Genomic DNA, 23,589 nt, shown 5'->3' with positions numbered 1-23,589 from the left:
ACCCCGCCCATACTAGACCAAAAGTTCTCAACTTGGGTGAGATGTGGCGACCTTACTGACGAAGATAGGGTCTGACAAACACGAAGATAAGCAGTAGAAACTCTCACTATGTGCGGGCAGGCAGTATCTTGCTTAAATGTAGGCCCAAGATAGCTTGCCATGGAGGGCAAAAAAATGGAGCATAGACTATCGTCGACGTATTGCTGTGCTGCAGGGGTGCTGCATATGACAACCAAATGGATTCTGCTATGAAATGAAATGACATCCCAGACCATCACTCGTGGTTGTCAGGCTGTATGGTTGGCGAGAATCAGGCTGCTATCCCACCACTGTCCAGGGCATTTCCGGACAGGTATTTGCTGGCTCAGTTCGAAGTGGGACTCATCACTAAAGACAATTATACTTCACTCAATGAGATTCCAGGCCTAAGATGAGTCTGGAGACGTCCAGGACTGCATTGGAATACCAACCTGACTCTCGCCCACCATACGGTATAACAACCGGGGGTGATAGTGAGGGGTGCCATTTCTTTTCATAGCAGGGTCCATTTGTTTGTGATGTGCTGCACCCTTACAGCACAGTGGTACATTCACGATATTCCATGCCCCATTTTGCTGCCTTTCATGGCAAGCAATCCTGGGTTTACATTTCAGCAAGATGATGCCCATCCACATACTGCGAGAGTTTCTACTGCTTGTCTTCATGCTTGCCAAACCCTACCTTGAATAGCAAGGTCGTGGCATCTCTCCCAAATGGAGAACGTTTGGACTGTCATGGGCAGCATGCTCCTAACATCTCAGGATTTTGATTATCTAAATCGCCAGCTGGACATAATTCGGCTCAGTATCCCTCTGGAAGACATACAACAACTCCATTAATCAATTCAAAGCTGAATAACTGCCTGTATAAGGGCCATCGGTGGCCCAACGTGTTACTAGATTGCTCAATTTGTGAATCTCTCTCTTGAATAAATGATCCAATTATTCTGAAATTGTAATCATTTGTTTGTCTGTATGTGTACATCACGTCTCGATTTCCATCCCATTTGGAGAACTCCTTCGTGGTACATCTTATAGTACATATACTTGAAAAATGATGATTGTACATAATGTAAATAGCTGATTGGTTTTTATCATAGAAATGTACAAATAATGTAAATACTTAAAAATGTAATGTGAATATTATAAAGAATGGTAATAATGGAACTATATGAAAAAATATTTGTTTTACAATAAATTTTGTACATAGTATATTTTTTGTGTTTAAGTTTTCTACCTCTGTACTTTGTTTACTTCGCACAGCATTAGCGAGTGTGCATCTGTCTCTCAGTTGTACCATGTCTTATCAGGATAGGTGATACATTCAGATATATCTCCACCTGCACTGGACCATTCTCCCTATCTGGCAGTGGCAGGCAAGGAGCTCAACTGATGCTAAGCAACATGTACTGTAAGTCACTTACATAAATGTAATATCCACACTTTTTCGCAAGAGATAAATTATAAGATGATATTTAATGATGAGGCAGAGGTGCACAAACGCATATGTGAGGAGCGATTAAACCATTTCGCTCCTGTGATGAGAGACACCATTGTGGCCACTGTGAAACACTTATCATCTGATTTTAAGAAAACTATTAGGCGAAAAAATTTGATTTTCGCACATCTTACAGTGTAATCTCCACTCATTAAAGGACTGAATTTATTTTTATTATACATCATAATTACTGTGCTGCATCAAATTAAGTAAAACGTTGCATGACATTTTAAAGAGTCTGCAGAGGTAAAAACACATTGTGTAAACTTTGTATATGGTTGATTTTAACCCATACATTGTAGTATGTGAAGTGTAAATAAGATATAGAAATTTTTATTTAAACTGAGAGAACAATGGTATCTCACTTTTTCTCGAGTTATTGATTTTTATGTCCAATGGATGGTCGTGTGTAGTGTGCCCATTTCCGTCCCTGTGCATTCTGAATCATGTGGTCATAACAATTGTCATATTTCACAAATGGAAGACACCGAAATGAGATTTCTTGCAAATGATAGCACACAAAGAGGCACATATGTTATATGATAAATATTCCAAACGTTTTTGTTCACGGAGATATGGAAGTAACTCGTCCACAGTAATGAGATGTTAGCAAAACAGGATGCGTAAACATATGCAGCACTTCAGGAAAACCCAGAGACCGTGTTCAAACAGGTCCTCGGCACGTGGGGAGAGGTGGAGAATGACGAGTAACGCATTCATAGCAGTTAAACGGTTGATGAAAAAAATTAAATAACGTGATATTACAGTGTGTAATCTCATTGGAACTTTGTTGCAATATTTGGGAACATTTACAGGCATTCATTAGTGATTGCATATGTGTTTGAGGAGTGTATAGTATATTTAACGTATGAAATACAGAGATGTGTGTGTGCATGAGAGAGAGAGAGAGAGAGAGAGAGAGAGGAGGGGGAGAGAGGGAGATAAAAATGGTTACTAGAGAGATCACAGCATTTGACTTATTAAATATGGAGATATGTGTGTTTATACATATACACTGATGTTCACAAAAAACAGAACACCTTGAACGACTAGAGATAGGATTCTCATATTCACAGGCCATGTACATTAGTATGTTCTGTAGAAATTATTAGCGTTTGAACCATATCTGCCTATGGCTTCAATGTCAAAATCGATATTGTGTTGCACCACCAACTTTCACTAAAATGTGCCTGCAGCTCTCTTTGCCACTGTAAACCGAAGGTAATGGGTCAGTGAGACTTGAGCAGACATGCAAGATGCCTCACAGATATATACACGAACTTTACTGTGAAATCTGTGAGTTTGATCGAGGGCGCATTGCTGGCATGAGAGAATCTGATGCATCCATCCAGGAAATTGCTGCTCATGTGGGATGAAGTGTTTCATCAGTGCAACAGATGTGTGCCGAATGGTCTACGGAAGGCCATAGAATACGACGAGATTGCTCAGGTTGCACCACCTAGGCCAACCCCCAAAAAGATCGACACCTCATCCGAATGGAATTGAAGGAGTGATCTGCGTCCTTTTTGCCTCTGGCGCTACAGTGAAACAGTGTCAGACATCATACATTATCAGAGGTGACAGTCCATCCCCGTTTATTATGGCATGCATTACGTACGCGACGTCCACTTCTCCGCCTACCTTTGACGAATGTGCAGAAACATACTGGATGGTAATGGTGTACAGAACGATGTCACTGGGGCAAGAATGGCATCAGATAGTGTTTTCGGACGAACCTTGGTTATGTTTGTCTAAAAATGATGGCTTTATTTAGGCTCACTGCAGACAGCGGGATTGTGATCACATTGACAGCATTTGCACAAGACATACAGCACCAACTCAAGGCTTTTTGGGGTGAGGTGCTATTGGGCACAACCACAGATAACGGTTGGTGCATGTCATGGAAACTGTGGGCAGTATGACTTATGTGCAGGACATTCTGTGACCCCCAGCCATATCCTTTCTGCTCAACACCCATGACGCCATTTTACAGCAAGACAATGCATGGCCACATGTTGCTGCACAAACACATGCATTCTTGGTGTCACAGGATGTCAACCTTTCGCCCCAGTCTGCCAGTCATTGGACTTGTCGCCAATCGAAAGTGTGTGGGATACGGTGAAATGTCAGATGGAGTGCTGTGATGCAACGCCAACCACCACAGGAGTCGAGGTACTGGCGGAAGTGAAGCTACGGGGATGGGTCATGAGTTGTGCTTGCATAGCTTAGTCAGTAGAGCACCTGCCATGAAAGGCAAAGGTCCTGAGTTCAATAGTCAGTCCGGCATACAATTTTAATCTGCCAGGAAGTTTCACCACAGATGAACTTTGGATCCAGTGATTGCAGCATGAATGGCTATATCACAAGGCACCATTTGCGCCTTATACACATCGATACCACCTCTCATGGAACAAGATGTGAGGCCCAGAGTGGACCTTGTGCCTACCAGGCAACAGGACACATGCTAAACTGAGGCAACAAATGCTAATCATTTCTGCAGAACATACTAATGTATATGTCCTGTGATTATGAACGTCCTATCACTAGTTATTGAAGGTGTTCTTTTTTTCTGAATATGAGTCTGTAATACATGTCTTTGACCTAGGAGTCATTTGAATATTAATGCGAGAGGTATATGTCTGCATAGCTTTGACTTTGGTTTCAATTCAATATTGAGTCAGAGAAATAATGGCTATATCCTTGTCACAATTTCGCACATCATTTTGCATATCGTGCTCTGAGTGGTCGGAGATAGGAAAAGGGGGGAGGGGGAACATCAGAAACAGTGTAATTTGACACCATTTTCTCACTACACTCTGATTGTTTGGAGATAGGACAGGACATGGGGTATAATGCACAATTGGTTTGTTTCCATCATCTTGGATTTTTGATACTGCACTATATGACTGATTTGAAAGAAGAGGAGGGGTGATTATAAAGGAAAAGATGTAAAGCAATTGCCTCGAAATAGGCTCACCATTGATGATTACAAGTAGTGCACCCTAGCTTCGAAAATGAAAATAGCTGAGCAGTTCGTCATTCACTAGAAGTAACATGGTTTTTGGCTACTAAACAACTTAAACTCTCTTTATCTGCTCAGAAGCTTAGGGGGACACCGTAAACAGTGTAATTTTGCGCCATTTTTACACTACACCCTGATTAGTTAAATTTTGGATGGGGTGTGAGACATAATGTACATTTGGTAAGTTTTTGTCATCTTGCATTTTTGATATGCATTGTATGATTCGTAAAAACAGGGGAGGGGATTATAGAGTACACAGTTGGTCTGGATGGAAGTAATGTAACTTAGCACCATTTTTACACTATGCTCTGATTGGTTGGAAATAGGGAAGGTAAGGGATATAAACAACACTATTGGTCCCTGTTTCCATATAATGAGGGGAGAGAGGTTTTAAACCTTCTGTTAACACAACTGTACTACTTCTGCCAATTTAGATTTTTAATGTCACACTATAACTGGCTGGGCATAAGGAGTACTGCATGGTGTGATTGATTGGAATTAGGGGAGAAAGACATAGTATTAAATTTTGCACTAATGTAGTTGGGCTATTACCACAATCTTGGATTTTTCATTGGTTGTTTCATTTTTAATACTGTACTATGATTCATTGAACATAGGTTGAGGGGAGATATTTCTAAATTTTATTTTTATGCACTTGGGCTATTTCCGCCCTCTTGGACTTATAATACTGCACTATGGCTGGCAGGATATAAGGAGTGCGTGTTCCCTCGCCCTGCTGATAAGAATGGTGATCTCACTGATAATGTCACAAGTTCAAGGTCATTGTTGACATCATGTCTGACCTTGAACAAAAGGTCAATGATTGTACACAATGTAATGTAATGTATCTCTAACGAATCTAGCTGTGTCAGAATGCCCATTCCTATACTACTTTGATACTTTATCATTACCATTAAAGTGATTTGACTTTATGGTGGATATTACTTTTATTGTGCAATATGTCATATTGATGTTACATAAGTAATGGTTGGTCTGAAATATTCCATGATAGCACCTACTAAACTTGACCGTCCCATCTTTTCAGTAACAGTCATGAAATGTATGTTAAAAGTTATGAAATGTATGTTACCAGTGTATCATTTACCCATAAGGCTATCTGGTCCTCCCCATCTCTGGTTCTTCCAGTCTCTTCTTTCACTATATCCTATATTGTATTGTTTTTGAATTTTATCCATAGTGAATGCTGTTGAACTCCGTGACTGTTCCTTTGTAGGGCATAGAAAAATTTCCGCTACCAGTCACAACAAAAGGTTATTTATTTGTCACATGACGGGTTTCTGGCTTGCGCTCATCCTCAGGTGTTTATACATTCATGTACATGTTTATATTGCTGGAGATTATTATATAAATACAAAAAAAATTTTCTGATGACTAAACAGATACAAGTGGGACAATTGTTAAGTGGCAAGGCAGCATTTGTCGAACATATATCTGTACTTACATTAAGATGAAACATCATTATTATAGTTATGCTGTGGTGACAGTTTTTCCATGATGAGCATAGTTCAAATGGTTCAAATGGCTCTGAGCACTATGCGACTTAACTGCTGAGGTAATCAGTCGCCTAGAACTTAGAACTAATTAAACTTAACTAACCTAAGGACATCACACACATCCATGCCCGAGGCAGGATTCGAACCTGCGACCGTAACGGTCACTCAGTTCCAGAATGTATCGCCTAGAACCGCACGGCCACTCCTGCTGGCAATGAGCATAGTAAACAGCTCAAACAGTCTGTGTATGTGCGGTATGCAAGAAGACATATTTCTAGCACACTTTATTCAGCTTACTATTAGTTTTGCTTATGAGTGTTTGCCATTTTAAGTTGTCCTGGATCCACAGACAAACAATCTTGTTTCTGATGCAGAGTATACAGGGTGTATCAAAAAGAGTCATGTGATTTGGCATGTCAATAATTCTGAAACTAATAAACATATACAATAAATTTTGTTTTTTTTGTTGATTGGGAAACTCAAAAAGCTATTTTCATACCTTTTCTTAGGTGTTCGATATACCCCCCTTGAGATGCATGGCATACGTTAATGCATGTTCAAATTGTTCCCAGATTGCAGCTAACATGTCTTGAGTTACAGTTTCCACAGCTGCTGTTATGTGATGTCTCAGTTCATTCATAGCTGTTGGTAATGGAGGCACATAAACAGCCTTTCATAAGCCCCAACAAGAAATAATCACACACAGTCAGATCTGATGGCCCTGGAGGCCAGTAATGTAAGGCTGAATCATTTGGTCCAGTGCAACTGATCCATCGTTCAGTAATCCTTTGATTTAAAAATTTACGCATTTCCAGATGTCATTTTGGCGGTGCCAAGTCCTGTTGGTAAATGAAGTCATTCGAATGAGTCTCCAACTGTGGAAAAAGAAAGTTCTCAAGCAAATCGAGATATGTGCTTCCTGTAACAGTGTTCATGGGAATGAAGAATGGACCATACACCTTTTCCTGTGAACCTGCACAAAACACATTAAATTTTGGAGAGTCCCTCTCATGTTGTAGAATTTCATGTGGTTGTTCTGTGCCCCATATTCTCACATTATTAAAGTTCACCTTTCTATTTAAATGGAATGTTGCCTCGTCACTAAACACTAAGCGTGGAAATTACAGAACTCCACATGTTGTTGTTTGTCACCTTCAGGAACAGCTTGCAGTAGCTGAATTTTGTATGGTTTTATGTGTAAATTTCGACGCAACACAAGCCAGATGGACATCGGGGGCATGTTGAGCAGTCGAACTGCGTGGCAAACTAATTTCTGCGGACTCCTTGTGAAACTATGGCCAATGTGTTTGATGTCTGTGCCAAACACTTGGGGATGGCCTGGCGATTTGCCTTTACACAAACAACCTGTTTCTCGGAATTGTTCATGCTGTCGTCTAATGCTCTATGCTGTAAGAGGATCCACATCAAACCTAGTACGAAATTTATGCTGAACAGTTATTACTGACCAGCACTGCTCAAAACGTAGAACACAAAACGTTTTCTGTTGTTCTGACACAATTTTTACTAGAACTGAAGTGGGTACACACTGCTGATACCTAGTGGGAACCATGTAAAACTCGAGAGTTTGGTCTTTCCAACAGTACATTGGGCACATGCATATCTCAAATAACATAATAGTGACGATTTTTTAAATCGGATGGTTCCCTTTGATACACCCTGTATTTCAGAGCATGTATTTTCATACAGAGCACAGATTTTTTCGTTCTCAGATGAAAGTTCTGATTATCAGGCTATTTTGTCGAACCAATCACCAAACTTACCTACAACCTCCAGTTATGGTATCTTGAAGTACGTGATCATATCTGCTGTTAAAGACGCACTGATGTTCAACTATGACTCATTCATGTAGAGAAGGAACAGAATTGGTCAAAATATTGAAAACTTTTTGCTATATCTCTATAATCACAGTAGTCAGTTCCCATATGTCCTTGATCTTTGTTTATTGCTAATAACTGTTTCCTGTTTGTTAGATATGAGCTGAACCATTCATAGAAATCCCTATGACGCCAACTGACTCCACTTTGTCTAGTAGAATATTGTTGTCTATGACGTAAAATGCCTTTGAAACATCTATGAAAATCCTAACTGCTTTTGGTTTTTTGTCTATAGCATCTAGAGTGGAGTGTACATACACATACATAGCATTGGTAATATTTGCAGACATTTTCCTCAGTTGCTAATAATACGTGCAATTGTGTTTTATCGTAAAGATAAGGAAATTTCTGTCTTTTGCAACTGAAATTTATTCATGTTAGGCATCTTCAGGTGTATTAATTTTGTGCCCTGTTCATCCAGCCATTTGTTGTTCTGTGTGTTCTAAATGCATTTGGTATAGGTTTCTTTGCACATAACCTACCCTATTAAAAACTGCATATTTCTGCATTGTTCTTGGTCTTGGTCATATCAGAGAGGATATACTTTGTAGTAGTTTCTTTATAATACTTCCTTACAGGGGAACCTCCCCATCGCACCCCCCTCAGATTTAGTTATAAGTTGGCACAGTGGATAGGCCTTGATAAACTGAACACAGATCAATTGAGAAAACAGGAAGAAGTTGTGTGGAACTGTGAAAAAATAAGCAAAATATGGAAACTGAGTAGTCCACCGGCCACATAGGCAACATCATGCACAATGTGAGCTAAGGAGCGGCGTGGTCTCGTGGTAGTGTGAGCAGCTGCAGAATGAGAGGTCCTTGGTTCAAGTCTTCCCTGGAGTGAAGATTTTACTTTATTTATTTTTGCATAGTTATTACCTGTCCGTTTGTTCATTGACGTCTCTGTTCACTGTAATAAGTTTAGTGTCTGTGTTTTGCGACCGCATAGCAAAACCGTGCGATTAGTAGACGAAAGGACGTGCCTCTCCAATGGGAACCGAAAACATTTGATCGCAAGGTCATAGGTCAACCGATTCCTCCACAGGAAAACACATCTGATATATTCTATACGACACTAGTGACGGCATGTGCACCACATGACAGGAATATGTTGTCGACCCACCTAACTTGTACACTTGGCGATTCTTCTACCTTGCCCGATTTAGGTTTTCTTGTGGATGTGATAATCACTCCCAAAAAAGTGATGAAAACATAAGAGTTTGTCACATAAACTGAAAATAAAAAATAAAAATTTTCACTCAGTGGAAAATTTGAACCAAGGACCTTTCGTTCCGCAGCTGCTCACATTACCACAAGACCATGGCGCTCCTGCGATCCTATTGTCCTTGATGTTGCATATGTTCCGATGAACTACTCAGTTTGTATATTTTGCTTATTTTTTCACAGTTCCACACAACTTCTTCCTGTTTTCTCAATTGATCTGTGTTCAGTTTTTCAAGGCCTATCCACTGTGCCAACTTATAACTAAATCTGAGGGGGGTGCGATGGGGAGGTTCCCTTGTTGGTAGTTGTTTAATATATCTGAAACACCTTGTGGATTAGTGTCTATGCAATTGTGAATCATGGTTGCAGTTCCGTATTCAAGGAATCAAAATCAGGTAATTTGGTTTCTTGCTTATGAAACTCCACGCTCCCTTTGATTTATTTGTCGAAATTGCCATGTACTTGGCATTTGCCATAAAGTTGGTTTGCATTATAGGCTACCTTATGGAATTTGACACTTTGCTTAATGTTTCTCCCTTGAAAGCATGTGGGATCATTATTTTTAAGTACTTTGGCAGTCTGTTTCTTTTGCAGAAAATCTTGTCTATGATGTTAAATATATGACAGATATGAGATGCCAACCAGAATCCAGTAACACTTAACTTATCTATACCAGTGGTCATGTGTTGTTCAAAGAGGCAGATTATGTCAGCTGAGATAACAACTACTTTATCAATGCAAATAAGTAGTTCATTAATTCTGTTTCTCAGTCCTCGAATATTCCTATGCAGAAACTATGATGTTTTGTGTGGAATTAAAATTTCTGATGTTTGCCAAACATTTTGAGCCTACAGCTGTTCGTTTAGATGCAGTATCTTGGATTTGTGCTGTTTTGTTTCTTTCTCAAACGGAATGTTTGTTTCACTTCTTACCTCTCTGAAAACTTGATTTCATTCTGTCCTATCTACCCGAAACGGCGCTTCACTGACATGCATAACCATTGGTATTTTATCACTCATGACAGTGCCTCCACTCAACTATACATAATCTGCTATGAGCTCAACCAGTTAAGCATTCCTGCCCCCGTAGAACTAAATGCCATGCCAAGTATGATCTCATCTACTGATAGAATCAGTATGAATCACAACAATGTGTTACCCTGCAACCAACACAATCTGTCATTTTGCTCCAAATTAACTCTCATAGGGAAGTTCAAATGAGATCAGGACAAACACAAAGCCAACACCAGTATGTCTCAGTTCTGACTCTGTCTTTACCAAGCCACACTTAATAGTGTACCCAGGGTCTCTGACTGTACTATGGCTTGCCCACACACTACAGACAAGGGGTCTTCTTTTGTGGATCTTTAAAAGATGGTCCTAAGCCCACTGTCATCTGATCCAGACCAACACTAGGACTTTAAACATTGGTAACCTACACTCCTGGAAATGGAAAAAAGAACACATTGACACCGGTGTGTCAGACCCACCATACTTGCTCCGGACACTGCGAGAGGGCTGTACAAGCAATGATCACACGCACGGCACAGCGGACACACCAGGAACCGCGGTGTTGGCCGTCGAATGGCGCTAGCTGCGCAGCATTTGTGCACCGCCGCCGTCAGTGTCAGCCAGTTTGCCGTGGCATACGGAGCTCCATCGCAGTCTTTAACACTGGTAGCATGCCGCGACAGCGCGGACGTGAACCGTATGTGCAGTTGACGGACTTTGAGCGAGGGCGTATAGTGGGCATGCGGGAGGCCGGGTGGATGTACCGCCGAATTGCTCAACACATGGGGCGTGAGATCTCCACAGTACATCGACGTTGTCGCCAGTGGTCGGCGGAAGGTGCACGTGCCCGTCGACCTGGGACCGGACCGCAGCGACGCACGGATGCACGCCAAGACCGTAGGATCCTACGCAATGCCGTAGGGGACCGCACCGCCACTTCCCAGCAAATTAGGGACACTGTTGCTCCTGGGGTATCGGCGAGGACCATTCGCAACCGTCTCCATGAAGCTGGGCTACGGTCCCGCACACCGTTAGGCCGTCTTCCGCTAACGCCCCAACATCGTACAGCCCGCCTCCAGTGGTGTCGCGACAGGCGTGAATGGAGGGACGAATGGAGACGTGTCGTCTTCAGCGATGAGAGTCGCTTCTGCCTTGGTGCCAATGATGGTCGTATGCGTGTTTGGCGCCGTGCAGGTGAGCGCCACAAACAGGACTGCATACGACCGAGGCACACAGGGCCAACACCCGGCATCATGGTGTGGGGAGCGATCTCCTACACTGGCCGTACACCACTGGTGATCGTCGAGGGGACACTGAATAGTGCACGGTACATCCAAACCGTCATCGAACCCATCGTTCTACCATTCCTAGACCGGCAAGGGATCTTACTGTTCCAACAGGACAATGCACGTCCGCATGTATCCCGTGCCACCCAACGTGCTCTAGTAGGTGTAAGTCAACTACCCTGGCCAGCAAGATCTCCGGATCTGTCCCCCATTGAGCATGTTTGGGACTGGATGAAGCGTCGTCTCACGCGGTCTGCACGTCCAGCACGAACGCTGGTCCAACTGAGGCGCCAGGTGGAAATGGCATGGCAAGCCGTTCCACAGGACTACATCCAGCATCTCTACGATCGTCTCCATGGGAGAATAGCAGCCTGCATTGCTGCGAAAGGTGGATATACACTGTACTAGTGCCGACATTGTACATGCTCTGTTGCCTGTGTCTATGTGCCTGTGGTTCTGTCAGTGTGATCATGTGATGTATCTGACCCCAGGAATGTGTCAATAAAGTTTCCCCTTCCTGGGACAATGAATTCATGGTGTTCTTATTTCAATTTCCAGGAGTGTAGTATTCTAATTCTAAGTCGTCCTGCAACCTAAGACTCTGCTGCTACATATTTCTGTTCGAAATGTATCGTCTAACCTGAGATCATTTTTATAATCTGGGTCTGTTGTATTCATACTAGTTGCATCTACGTTATCTTACTGTCATTTATAACTTTAATTACATAGAATAATGGGAAAAGCACTTCAGTCTTTCCTTTCATATTTAGAAATTAGGAACTGAGAACTTATTTTTAAGTGTCAACAAATGTGTAGAAAATATATGTGTAAAAAGTCTGTATTATTACTTGTTACAAAGAACTGTATGTTGCTCTGTGGGGAAGTGTTTGACAAGGGATTCAGAGTAGACTTCATGTCAGTTCTTGGACGTTTTCATGCACTGACCATGTGTTTCACCTCTGGTAATGTTTGTTAATGTTAAAAATGTCGTTGCACCATGGCTTATAGTCCTTACTAAAATAAATTACAATTGTTTTCAAACCAACTTTCTATTTCAAACTTTTTTTATGGAAAAGCAGGAAGTGAGCTGACAGACTATAAACTTCTAGTTTTATGATATTATTTTATTCATTAGACTTTTGACTGACTGGTTTTTCATTGGTCCAGTTTTATCATACAGCAAAAAATGCGCAACTGATATTGGACAGATCAAATAAAAGTTGCAGTACTTCATAGTATTAGCAAATAGTAGACAAAATTAAGTACCTATTCTTACAATTTAATTTTTATGTAACTTTTTTGTTACCTATTCAGAAATTCCTTTACAGAACAGTAACTGTGTTTTATTAGAAATGCTTTAGTTTAATTTTAAATGTTGAATATGTAGCAATTTTTATTTCCTCTAGTATTTTATTGTGTAGTATTAACCAGTGTTCATTATGCTCCTCTAATAGGCTGTTCTGCGATATTTTTGTTGTATATTTGATTTCCTTCTGGTGCAATAGTTGTGTACATTTTCGTTCTGTAGTATTTTTCCTGTTTTTCGAGAGGAAGTCTCTAGTGAACAAAATAGTTTCGCAAATGAATAAACCTAAACATTCAGAGCACTAAGCTCAGTAAAACGATATTTGCAGAACTCCACCTTTTTAAGGACACAAATTATTCTTAGAGCTCTTTTTTGTATTTTAAAAACCGTCACACTGTGTGCTCAGTATCCCCAGAAAATGACCCCATATCAAAGCAGGGAGTGGAATTGCACATAGTTTGCCCACAGTACTGTTTTTTTTTTTGCTTGTAGTTGACTTTAATATTCTTAGATCATGGCATATAGATGAGAGCATCTTAGACAAGTTGTTTGTATGTGTGTCCCACTTTAAATCGTGGTGAACCTACAGACTAAAAATTTCGTGACACATTTTCTAGGGGACCATCTTTTTATTGTGCTCATCATCATTATAATTTATTGTACATAACAGTCCATAACGTCCCATGACAGAAGAAATATTGCAAACCAGAATAACACACTATACGACGATCTATAACACACTCAGTGCCGCAGGAAGGAGCGTTGTCCTGATCACAGTTGAAGGTATTTCCGGCAGATGTTGTTCCACTTTCTTCTGTCCGTTGTATCTTTCAGGGATGCTGTCGGTTCTACCTTCTGCAACGTCCTCATCACCCTAGCTTTCCACCTAGTCCTTGGATGACCTCTTGCATGTCTTCTAATCAGCTGGGAACTGAACACCCAGTTGAGGATAGATCATCTATCTCTTAAGACATGTCCCAGCCACTGGAGTCGTCGTCCTCTGATTGTCCTACCAACATCAGCTTTTCCAATCATATCCATCTCCCTGTCACTATCAATTTCACATTGTACCTTTTCCGATGCAATGTTGAATAGCACTGGGGACAAAGGATCTCCTTGTCTCAAACTGCGTTGAATAGTGAAAGGCTCTGACATTTTGTTTCCAAACGATACTTGGCAGCTTGTATCTGTATAACTTGCTTCAATCACTTGGATGTATTTTCTTGTGATGCCCAACTCCTGCATTATCCTCCATAATACCGTCCAGTTAATGCTGTCATAGGCCTGTCGGAAATCTATAAATATGAGGTGTAAATCTCTATCAGATTCATAGTACTTTTCTATTAGCTGTCGTAGCGTAAAGATGTGATCTATGGTTGAGCATCCTGCCATGAAACCACATTGATATGGTCCTATGATCTCTTGTAGAGAGAGGTGACTAAGTAATAGGGAGATTGGCTTTATAACCTATCTCAAGTAGCGAGATTCCTCGATAATTGTCCACTTTTGTGGCATCTCCTATTTTCAAAAATTGGACATACAGTTGCTCTCTTCCATTCAACCAGGATCTCCTCTGATGACCAGATTTTGACAATAAGCTGTCTTAGCGTCTCTAATAAAACTTACCCTCCGTTTCTAACCAGTTTTGCACTAATACCACTAACGCCTGGCGCTTTATTGTTTTTGAGTGACTCTACAGTTGTTCTTATCTCATCCATTGAAGGTTCAGGTACTTCCTCTTCCTCTGTATTTAACTCACATTCTTATTCTATACTTCCATCTGGAGTTTCTACATATAGTAATTTTCTGAAATGCTTTCCAAACTGATCTGCTTGCTCCATAGGAGGTATGACATTCCCTTCTTCATCTGTTAGAATTAAAGTTTGCTGTTTATATTTGCCTCGAACAAAACTTGCCAACTTGAAAAAGGAGTGTGGTGTTTTCTTTGAGTCCTCAACTCCCACCAATAGTTTCTTCCCATATTCTCTTTTCTTCCTTCTAATGAGCCTGCCTGTCAGTCATCTCACTTCTGGGTATGTTGCTTGTGTATCTTCTGATGGGTGATTTAACTACTCTAATCTCTTCTCCAGCCTATCTTTAACAGCCAATTGGCATTCATCATCAAACCATGTTTTGTTTTTGGGTTTAGGTTGTCATCCCAGTTCTTCCTTCGCACTCTTGATAACCACTTCCTTCAATTGTTTCCATATTCTTTCTACATTATCCAGGGCCTCTGTTGTCAAAAGCGAGCCAATGACTCTATCTTGGTATCGCTGTCTTACTTGCTCATTTGAAAGTTTGTCCTTATCATGAAAAACTATTCCCTCTCTTTTTCTTTGCAATTTTGTGGATATTTTAGACAGATCTTCAAAACTACTAAAAAGTGGTCTGAATTCATATCAGCACCACAGTACTTTTGTACTTGCTCGATGCATCCACAATGTCTTCCATCCACCAATGCATGATCAATCTGCTTTTTCGTCTTACCATTTGGTGATATCCATGTGGCTTCATGTATCTCTTTCCATGGGAAGTAGGTGCTACAAATGATCGGTCTTCTAAGGCCATCAAAATTTATCAACCTAACATCGTTATCATTGGTCACTTCATGTAGGCTATTAGCCCCAATTGTGGAACAATATTCATTTTCTTTTCCAATTTGTGCACTGAGATCACCCAGGACTAAATGGATCAAATGTCATGGTAGTCTGTCAATAGTGTCCTCCAAATCAACATAAAAGTTGTTCTTTATCTCATCATCTGTGTCCTCCGATAGTGCATGACAGTTAACAAAGGAAATCTTGTATGGTGATGCCTTCAGAATCATCGCACAAATGTGATCATTTATTGGGATCCATTTACTAACCACTGAGAACACCTTTTTGTTAACAGCAAATCCCACTCCAGAGATCCAATCTGGCTGTTGCTCATTGCTGTTGGATATGTGTAGTGATCTCCAACCTTCATGATTCCTTGGAGGATTCTTATTTCTTGTATAGCTGCTACGAGGCACTTATAGTTGCCTAGTACTGTGACCAATTGCTTCATTCCTCCTGTCATGACTGATCTAATATTTCAAGTTCCCATTCGCAAACCAAGCATTCCATTAATCATTCCATTGTCATCAACATTTTGATCAGTCTGGTAGAGGCTGTTGGCATGGAAGAGAGGGACTCCTTATCCCAGGAGTCACTCAGTCGCCAGAGCCTCATCAGTTTACAGCGCGGTGCATCACATGCTGGTGAGGATGGCATTTGGATGAGAATTTATCACCCCTATTACCCCCTTTTTGTTGTACTTCAATAGAAATTTGATTAGATGGAGGAAATAAATGAAAGCTGACACAGACAGTTTTTTTCAGTATTTACAATGAGTTTGTTTTTGGTGAGCAACTTATAAATTATTGTCATAGAACTGTCTGCAGTTGACTGCAAGGTTTCGGGGCTGGATCCAATAAGCAATATGCTGCAGTTATTGGCAAATAGGTTATTTTTTGGGGGGAACTCAGATATTCAACAGTTAACCACATAAATCAAGAAGAGTAGTATACCTGAGATTGAGCCCTGTAGTATTCCATATTTTGTCTATATAGACATTATGAATAGCAAATTAGAGAAAATTAAGCTACCTTACTTGCAGAGTTAACTGTATGATTTAAATGGAATGACAGTGTTACAGATTGCAATAAATGTTTACTAGAGGAGATTTCAAAAGAATCTATTCTGCCATTACTAGCGACCACAATTGTCTTCCTTTACAACAGTCAAACAATCCAGTAGACCTTCAAAATGCTTTATGAATATAGTAAAATATCAGGACAGACACAGAATATAATTATTATCATTTATTTGGTATGAAATTCTATTTATACAGCACATGCTTCTTTATAACGTTTTGGGAAAATTTTATTACTGTCGATATTTTTAAGTTTAGGGCAAATGCTCAGAGTTACAGAAACTTTTTGCTTGTTCATATCTCTCTACAGCAGTTATGATCTACTGCAAATACATCAATTCTTAAGATCATTACTAACAAACAGAAACAGCTAGAGAATGACAGGAAACGTAAAAATGGGAAAATTTAAAATACTTCTACCAATGCTTCACAGTTCTCATAAATTGTCAACTGAATTAGACAAATTTGATTTATCGACGGAAAAAAGTAGTTCATTATTCTTGCTTCCACTCCTCAAATAATCTGATGCAATAATAATATCTGACAGCGTGCTATGACGAATTTAGAGCTGACAGGACGAAACTCTACTCAGATGTGCAGAAACCATTTTATTTTTGCAAAATCTGCCCTGAAAAGTGTGTTTCTCTGTTATCTGGAAGTGTTGCTGCCACCAGTATGAATAAACGCCATGGACTATGTAATCGGACCTGTTAACAGAAGCAATAAGACCCACACCAGAGTGCGATTCTGCACAAAATACACGCATCAAATTTATTTTTCTGACAGCAGACATCAGATTAAATCTATTATAGTGGCTCAAAATATACAAAACACTTTTGACGTAATTGATGATGATATTCAGTTTCTTATCTCAATAGTGGTCAATAAATCATTGACAGAAAATAGAAAGATGCAGAAGCACATAAAAGCTTCTAATTTTCAGAGAAATGAACAAAAAAAGAGATGTGGACTCCATCAAGGGTCAGTCCTTGGGCCCACTTTCTTAATTCCCAGTGCTAATGTCCTATGTCGTATGTGCATATTATGTTCCAAGGCACGAATTACGGGACTAATAAAAAATATAAATACATTGGCATGAAGCTATCTTAACCTGGACACTGTTTAATGTGGCAATATATAGGATCGCTGTCAATTCTTTTAACGATTTAAGTAATGTTGTTGAGTTAGATACTGAACTTGCATCAAGAGGACTGAGGGATTAAATTTGTGTCCATCTACCGAGATTTAGGATTTCCATACTGTCCCTAAATAATGTATGGCACACAGCCCCTTCAGTTCCTGTTAAACGTACATGTCAGATTTTCTTCCTCGTCATTCCGTAATCTGGCCTCAACTCTTTGTCGACGAAACTTGAAAAGCTTAATATATCTTTTAGCATCGTTAACCATCACACGAACAACATATAGTTATCTTGAAATTGTGGGTACTGACTTCCCAAGTGGAGTCAAGAAAACAGTCTTTGTTCTTATCCATATTTCGCTCAGTGTTAATGACTGGAAAGCTGAAGAGTTCGTGGCCTTTATGGAGGTATGTTTACAACTGTTCTTCCCACTTTAATGGAAAACAGTTTCTTAAAATTTAAAGAACTCTAAAATATAAACGACCCGAGATGTTGAGCTAGACGGACCGTTATTCTCGTAAATATGATCATCTCAAAAGAAATCCTGAACCCCAAAAAAATCAAAATAAAAAATTTTAACATAAATATGTGAATTTAACAGCACATTTTCATGTTTCTGCATAGTTATAATCGAAAAATTTCTTGATTTAATAAAGCAGAGTGTGCAAAGAGCTTCACATGAGAGAAATATCTGCTTGTCTCAGAACATGGAGAAACTATCTCTGATCAAGGCAGTAAAAGTGTATTGGCGCGATAGTTACTAGTTGGAGCTTTCCAGGCGATTGTGAAAATCTAATTTCTTTACTGTAACCTTATCGAAGGTTTTCGGGTCGGATAATTTTTTTTTTGTTCATTATTGAACATAATTTCACATTGCTTGGAGTGATACCACTTTAAACAAGTGGCAGTGACAAGAGCTTGTCGACGACAAAACATACAAAATATCTTCTGCTACCGGCATAAGATCGTGGACGCTTGTAGCATTCGACAAGTTTACCTATGAACCTGTAGCGCTTCGTGTGATAACAGGAGCAGCGTTTTCAGTGGAAGTGTATTGTAGCAAATAAAAAAAAGCTTAACTTGCACATTTTATAGAACGAACACGGGGCTTATCCGTATGTGCTCGTAGAGCATACAAAGAGAGCTGCCAAAGTTTTTTGTTTGCGTAGTACGGAATCGTACATGTGAAGTAATAGTGAAAAGGAACTCTGAGAACGGTAATTCGTACTTCGACGACGGTTACGAATAGCGGATAAGCCAGTCGCACCTTTTTTCTGTCACTTTGTGTGTGTGTGTATATATACACGCACAAAAGAGTACGTAAGAAACGTTCTGCTGACAAAGTACTCGGCGTTCGCTAGTTCGGAAGGTGCTGCATTTATCGTAAATATTTGAACGTTTTAATATTAAAAGGAGAAACCAAAGAGTTAAAGAATTACGACAATGTTTGTCTGGAACGCGCCTGGTGTTGTGCATCAGTGAACGGCTCCTAAATCGCCGCCGGCGAAATGGGAAACTGTAGAAGAATGTAATTACAAAGACCGAAATGAAGCTGACGTGAGGAGGTGTCGTGCGTTTTCCAAGTGATAGTAAGTATAATATTTGAAGTTTACCATGATCATAATTTACACCGTTCGTGCATGTGACCTTATGTTTGTTTAAATAAAAAATCTTTCTGCAGAGAATTTGTCCCCTATTGTTTGGCGTTAATAGCGCGACGAAAGGTAGTGTTGATTACGAACACAGTAATCAATAGTACCTTATTAGGCTGTAAATGTTGTAGGGTTACGCACTAGGCGAAAAAGTGAATCGGTCCCACACGCGTTATGCCACACCGGCTTAAGTTTGCTTTTGGGATTACTAACCTATTGAGAACAGGGGTTATGGAGTATTTCTTCCAGGTTTGCAATACAAATTGAGGTGCTTCATACATTGTCGCAAGTGCAGTAGGCTCTAATCCTCGCCTGCCCAATCTTAGATTCTTCTTTCAATTAAAGTATTCAGCGCATTTTTTAACTGGCTTGCCAAGAGTGATTTAAAAAATTGTATGACTTACATGTGTAAGTGAAATGTCATCTGCAGTTTCTGGATCCTAAGTGTTGGATATGTTTGACAGTGAGGGCGAATATGCTGGCCAACGTCTTTGTACTGTAAAATTTTATATAACAGCTAAAAGAAATTATGTTTAAGCCCATTGTATTCGTTGTAAGTCGGTACACATGAATTACTGCGAAGTCTGAATTGTTTTTTTAAGAACCATTGTTCTCGATTTAAATAACACATACATAAATTATAGAAATAGTGTAAAGATGGATACACTTCTCTGTAATAGTAGAACCAAATTTAGCATTTGAAAACATTACAAAAAATAGCTGAACCTATGCAAGTGATTTGCATTGCCTGTTGCTTTTTGTCAGCTGTATTTAAAAACAAAAGCCTTTGAAGTATTTAGTTTTTACATATTCCTGCATCTAGAGTGCATATGATGTCTTCAGTTATCTTGTTGCTGATTTTGTGTTAAGCATGAGGTGTTTGTTTTGTGAACTGCAAAATTCCTCAGGATGTCAACATTGACTCTGTGTACCGTTCCCCGCAGTTAGTCCGTACTGTTGGAATGTGATTGTGCTTCAAAAGCATTGGTTTATGTGAATGCCATTTTGTCAGGTAGGCATAAAATTTTGTGCCTGGTCGGCTGTGTGTAGCTCTATTCAGTTTGTTTCAAGTTTCATTTGCAAATACATGAATAACGAATATAACGTCTCAGTTTTCTTGAAGGAAAAACTTGTTATATTGCTTAGAAATGACATGTTCTAGAAATGAACAGTATGATGTGGTACATGTCATTTGTATAACACTTGGACACTTACAGCAATCAGTATTTATGGCTACATGCTGGCAGTTCGCAAATATGAGAGTTGACTCGCTTTGTGTACCCATCTAGTGACATTCTATTGGAGACAATCGTGAATAGAAAAAGAACTGCAGTTAAAGCCGTCTGCACTCTGTCATTTTATTTTCCTGTGTTTTATTTTTGAATAACACTGCTTGTTGCAAGTCAGAAGGTATTTCTGGGAAAAAGTTAATTAGAAAATAAAGGTACTGTAAGGCTGTTGTTAGTATTCAAAACTGTAAATATTTTGAAGAAATGTGATTGTCAATGTAGAGGTGGGCATTGATTGTGGAATTGTTGAAAAGATTCTTTGTTCCAGTCCGTGAATGGAAATTAAAACTGTCATGTGTTGTTTTCAGCGATTGATCCACGCCAGAATTCTGTACTCATAAATGTTGGCATACATAGATTTAATTGCCTAATGTAAATTTTCGCTACCATATTGGAGCACAAAAATCTGTCTTAATCGAGTCAATGATACTCGTAATGTGGAATCAAAGACAAGATACGGAAACTTACGTAAAGGAGAAGCAGCAGAAGTGAAAATTTCACAGGTTAAAAGAAATAGTTTGCCACATTTTGATAGCCACATTCATCTCACCTGAGCGATGTTGCTTGGAAATGTTAGCCATTAAAACAGCAATTGATTAGCCTTGTGTAAATATAAAAGGTCTGATGTAAGCTGAAATCTGGTTAATGAAATAAATTAATACTGAAGAACTTCAACATTCTGTGCTTTTTCATTTATAACCTGAATGTAATTGTTTCAGAAGTTGCATTATTTTTAAGTGTTCGGCTATATTTATACCCAAACATTTTTTCCTAAAATTTTATGAAACATAAGGACTACATGTGATGTGTGTCAGTGGCAATGCTCTTCTTGGCGAAGGTATGCAGGTGCACGCCATATAGCCCACCTTGTTGTTTCAGCCTGCCCTGCCCCTCCCCCCCCCCTCCTCTACCTCTCCCTCCTCCTCTCCCTGTTCCCCCATTTGCATACATTGGTAGTGAGATGGCTTTCTACATATATATTCTGGAAACAACTGTGAAGTGTGTAACAAATGGAACTTACCATTATACCGTATACGGAGTATGGGAGACTGACTGCTTAATACTTCCATTCTTACAGTGGTCAGTCTTATTTTCAAGATCCCTACAAGAGATTTAGAGAATGCTTTTGACAATGTTTACTGGAATACTCTTTCAAATTCTGAAGGTGGCAGGGGTAAAATATAGGGAGCAAAAGGCTATTTACAATTTGTACAGAACTCGGATGGCAGTTAGGAGTCGAGGGGGCATGAAAGGGAAGCAGTGGTTGGGAAGGGAGTGAGACAGGGTTGTAGCCCCTCCCTGCTGTTATTCAGACTATATTGAGCAAGCAGTGAAGGAAACAAAAGAAAAATTCGGAGTAGGTATTAAAATCCATGGAGAAGAAATAAAAATTTTGAGGTTCGCCGATGACATTGTAATTCTGTCAGAGACGGCAAAGGACTTGGAAGAGCAGTTGAATGGAATGGATAGTGTCTTGAAAGGAGGATATAAGATGAACATCAACAAAAGCAAAATGAGGATAATGGAACGTAGTCGAATTACGTCGCGTGATGCTGAGGGAATTAGATTAGGAAATGAGACACTTAAAGTAGTAAAGGAGTTTTGCTATTTGGGGAGAAAAATAACTGATGATGGTCGAAGTAGAGAGGATATAAAATGTAGTCTGGCAATGGCGAGGAAAGCGTTTCTGAATAAGAGAAATTTGTTAACATAGAGTATAGATTTAAGTATCCGGAAGTCATTTCTGAAAGTATTGTATGGAGTGTAGCCGTGTATGGATGTGAAACATGGATGATAAATAGTTTGGGCAAGAAGAGAATAGCTTTCGAAATGTGGTGCTACAAAAGAATTCTGAAGATTAGATGGGTAGATCGCATAACTAACAAGGAGGTATTGGAGAGGATTGGGGAGAGAAGTTTGTGGCACAACTTGACGAGAAGAAGGGATCAGTTCGTAGGACATGTTCTGAGGCATCAAGGGATCACCAATATAGTATTGGAGGGCAACGTGGAGGGTAAAAATCGTAGAGGGAGACAAAGAGATGAATACACTAAGCAGATGCAGAGGGATGTAGGTTGCAGTAGGTACTGGGAGATGAAGCAGTTTGCACAGGATATAGTAGCATGGAGAGCTGCATCAAACCAGTCTCAGGACTGAAGACCACAACAACAAGAGAGACATGTAATAGTTTGTAGTATATTCCTAGGTTCCTCAGTTAATACAGGTTTTTTGTGAATTTGTAAGAAATATTTTACTGGATAGCTGGCATCCTATATTCAAGAATTTGTCACTTGATGTTTTTCATCGTCTCGATGAGCTGTCCCTTGGCTGAAACAAACCTGTGATAATTGGTACCACGCTTTTTCTGCATATGTTAAATATCTTCTGTAAGTATTTGTTATGGACCCCGTACGTGGTTTGCACAATTGTTTTCTAAGCGATCGCCCTTATTGACCTAGACTCGTAGCATTTCCCCAGTATCGTACCAATAAGCCTAAGACTGCTACCTGTTTTTCCTATAATGAAGTCTGTGTTATCATTCCTTTGGTGGTAGCACTAAAAATCATCACTCAGGGTTTACATACCCTTTCTCCCTAAGGCGCTAGTATGTAGACACATCGGAGTGTCTTTTAGAGGAGGTGAGGGAAGCACTGCTGAATAGAACCAATGAGACCTACCTGGATAGCTGTGCCAGTAAGAGCATTGCCTGCAAATGAGACATTTGGTTCAGCAATGAAGTTGCAAAGTGAAATATTCTTTTTGTTATTTTCAACTGTATGCTGTTTACCGTGTATAGGGCTCTTACGTTGACTAGTACCGCTAAATTCTTTCAGTATGAAACAGGATGAACTTTCACTGTGATATTATGGAACTGCGGGATCTAAGGATAAAGTATTTTGTGCAGTATATAGGGCCTACGTGCTAATAGAACTTTCATCCTGCTTATTCAAATTTGGTTTCCCAGTGACGTATGAGTACCTGTATTTATTCTTATATCATAAAATTGGTAAGGAATTACATTTAATCATCACATTATTTT

At 39.7% G+C, this 23,589-nt stretch overlaps 1 protein-coding gene across 5 annotated transcripts in view; it reads left to right on the top strand.

The window, feature by feature from the left end:
- Positions 1-18,334: 18,334 nt before the first annotated feature.
- LOC124555709 overlaps positions 18,335-23,589 on the top strand; it is a 411,411-nt gene continuing 406,156 nt past the window's right edge. For all 5 annotated transcript variants that reach the window (XM_047129715.1, XM_047129717.1, XM_047129716.1 and 2 more), the window contains exon 1: positions 18,335-19,197. The gene's annotated coding sequence lies outside the window, so the exon portion shown is untranslated. The remainder of the gene's footprint in view (positions 19,198-23,589) is intronic.

This window comes from Schistocerca americana, chromosome X (genome assembly GCF_021461395.2).
Source record: "Schistocerca americana isolate TAMUIC-IGC-003095 chromosome X, iqSchAmer2.1, whole genome shotgun sequence".
Taxonomy (NCBI): domain Eukaryota; kingdom Metazoa; phylum Arthropoda; class Insecta; order Orthoptera; family Acrididae; genus Schistocerca; species Schistocerca americana.
The sequence above is the reverse complement of the archived record's forward strand: the minus strand, read 5'-3'. Positions and strand labels throughout refer to the sequence as shown.